Here is a 3832-nt window from a genome sequence, read left to right on the forward strand (position 1 = left end):
GAGAAGAAACGAAAAAATAAGGAAGAGAATGAACAAGAGAATGAGGGACAGAACGAGGGATAAAAACTTACGTTGATGACGTCGGTACAATTTTTAATTTGTTTGCCATCTCAATTTCTTCTTCTATATTTATTTGTTGCTCGATATCGTCTGTCGTCTTGAGCTGTTAAATTTATTATGTAGTCATTTTATATGTTATTAAACTTATTTATATATAAATATGTGATTAAATCTATTTTAAATATTAATTAGAGGTAATTTTTACCTTCATTTCGCTTCTTATTTATTCGTTTTGGCATTTTGCTTCGATATCTTTTCGTTAATCTGTTTCTTCTTTGCGTTGCAGTTGTTATATTTGTTTCTTTTTATGTTTCTATATAAACATATTGATAATGAAGTGAGCTTATATTATAGAGTTTGATTTGTATTGTTTTATTTTTCCCGAGTATCGAATTGGTTTTAATATATTAGCACTGTTAGTTTTTTTGATGTTTTTGTCCCTAGAATATTGAATCTAATCATTCTGTAAATATTTTCTTACTGGTTTAACTCCTTTATCTTTTTAAATGACGAAACGAATCAAAATAAAAAAAGTAATTTAAGTTTTAAAAATTGACAAATTATATAAAAAATACTTTAAGTTATCAATCTGACAAAAGTAATGACTTGAATGTCAGTTTTGAATTTATTTTTCAGATATAAAAAAGATTCTTTTTACATTTAAAAATTAATTTAAGATTAGTGATATCTCTAACAGCACAGATATCTAGAAGATGTCCTGAGTACATTTTGAAGACGTCTCAATATTCTTTGAATGTCCCTGAAATATTCTCAGAAGTTCTTGTGCTGTCTGGGATACGACTAAATTCTATTTGAATTTTTTTAATTATATGTGTTATTTGGATTATTATATTTTTTTACATAGTAAATAAAGTAAGATTTAAAGGTAGTAGATTCCTTAAATGTTCAAGTTTAAATGCGTGTTGTGAATTTATTTTGTATCGAAGTCTTGAGGTCTCTTTTGTGATATTGATTGGTTGTTTCGATTATCTCGATTGACTCGATTTATTGCGACCAGATTCGTATTACTTGCAACTGTCGAAGAGACAGTTAAAGAAACAATTGTCAAAAAAATTTGTGCATCTCAGGAGATTACTTTCTTATCAAGACAAGAAGTACCTAAGAAGGAGAGAAAAATCTTTATAGGTAGGGGTTTATACATTTCTATATATTTCTATTTTTCTATATATTATATCTATATTATTATATCTCTTATATATTTATTATTTCTATTATATCTTTTTATATATTTTCTATAATTTCTTTCGTGTTTCATATGCGTTGGTTTATGATGTATATATATTTGTATGTAATTTTAATTTTTTTTGTAATTTAAATTAATTAAAATAAAATATTTAACTTTATTTGACCTCATAATTTAACCTCATTTTACTAATGTAGCAAACCTGCAAGTCTGCAAATCTGCCAGTCTGCTGTCATACATCAGTTCATGATAAGGTGTTGTTACACAGAGTCAATATATAGGACAGCAGTAGTAGAACGTACTTTTGAGCGTCGCATATATAAGTGACGCTCATCATCAATTAGTGAGTATAACAGACTCACTTATGATAAGTATAAGCATACTCGTAATAATAATTTGATAATAGAAATATCTATGGGGATAATATGTAATTATATGTTTAATTTATATTTTATTTATAGATTTCCTTACACAACGCCGATGGGTTGTGATGATGCAAGTTTAAAGTAAGAAGCAAACATTCTTGTACAAAAGTACAATGTAAAATGCATAAGAAAATGAAATAATTTGATTCATTATTCTCATCATGACAATAGAAATAGGTTAATTATTAATGACTATTTCTATTGTCACGATAGAAATAAAGAATTTGATCATCCTGTTTTCTTATGCATTTTACATTGTGTTTTTATGCAAGAATATTTGCTTCATACTTTAAACTTAAATCGCAATCCATCAACGTTATTCAAGGAAACATGGGTTAAACATATAATTACATATTATCCTCATAGATGTTTCTGTCATCAAATTATTATTATGAATATACTTATACTTATCGTCCTCTGCCATTAGTTTACTTCTATTGCCACGATGAGAATCAACATTCTTTTTGTTTTCTTTCATGTTGATTTCGTTCGTTTTTTATGTGTCTTACATTGTGTTTTTATGCAAGAATATTTGCTTCATACTTTAAACTTAAATCGCAATCCATCAACGTTATTCAAGGAAACATGGGTTAAACATATAATTACATATTATCCTCATAGATGTTTCTGTCATCAAATTATTATTATGAATATACTTATACTTATCGTCCTCTGCCATTAGTTTACTTCTATTGCCACGATGAGAATCAACATTCTTTTTGTTTTCTTTCATGTTGATTTCGTTCGTTTTTTATGTGTCTTACATTGTGTTTTTTGCTTTAAATTTACATCATCTCAATTTGTCAGTGTTTTTGTGCATGGAAATCTGCAAGTAAAATATTAGTTGAATATATAATTACATATTATTCCCATGAATATTCTTATTGAATAATTATTGTGAATATTTTTACACTTATCATTATCTGTTTCAATAAACAATCTTACAATCTTGTGTCATATGCGGAATTGTATCCTGCGGTTTTTTTTAATTGTATTTATATTTCTGTTGTCGTTCTAGCTGTACACTTTGTATTTTTTTTTTATAATATATTTATAATATATAAACAGCGCGTTTGTAATATTTCTCACTTTTCTCACTTCGTCTTACATTCGATAAAGACAGCATATTTATGAGTAATCTGTTTCTTTCTAACAATGCGTGATAGAGGATTTCTAACTTTTCCATATGTTTAAAGTTTCCGCAAGTAATTCGGTATTGTAATATATTACGGATTTTTATTATAGATTTTTATTTTTTTTCACTCATTGACATGCGCCGTGATATATGGTTCAAACAAATCATGAATTAGAAGTTTAAGAATATACAGATAGCTGAAGAATATAATATGTAAGCTCATATAAATATATTGAAAGCTGATTTTACAGAAAGCTGTAATATAATTAATTGACAGAAAGCTATAGAATACAATTTTGCTCATGGTATGCGGTTGTAAGATTGTTTATTAAACTAGATAACGATAAGTGTAAACATATTCGTAAGAATTATTTGATGATAAAAATATTCGTGGGTATAATGTGTAACTATATATTTAATCAATATTTTTTTTACTTATAAATTGGTGTACGAAAACACCAATAAATTATGATGATGTAAGTTTAAAGCAAGAAGTACAATATAAGACGCATAAAAAAACAAAACAATCTGATTCAACATTATCATCGTGGCAACAGAAATAAACTAATGGCAAAGAACGATAAGTATAAGTATAATTAAAATATTGTTCTAAGACAATATTGAGGACGTCTCAACATCCTCAAAATGTCTCTGGAATGTTCTCAGAAGTTCTTGTGCTATCTGGGTTTATTTAAAGATTAAAATGAGACACACTGTATAATATCTCAGATTATATCCTTCACAGCACAGATGTCCACAGAACATCCTAAAAACATCCTGAAAACATCCTGAAAACATCCTCAGGACATCCTCTAGAGATCTTATGCTATTTGGGATGTGTAACTCCTCTTTTCTCGCAAAAATATATATTTAAAAAAAAAAAATATTTTATATATAAAATGATAGGTTTCTAAATGATACATTAGTTAATAATATTAGTATGACCTTAAATTATTGTACCAAGGTTATATAAAAGTTATTTTTAATTTTTGAAATTAAAATTTTTGT

The sequence above is a fragment of the Odontomachus brunneus genome, unplaced genomic scaffold, assembly GCF_010583005.1.
Source record: "Odontomachus brunneus isolate Ranch 3 - 2012 unplaced genomic scaffold, Obru_v1 Obru_scaffold_327, whole genome shotgun sequence".
Lineage (NCBI taxonomy): Eukaryota > Metazoa > Arthropoda > Insecta > Hymenoptera > Formicidae > Odontomachus > Odontomachus brunneus.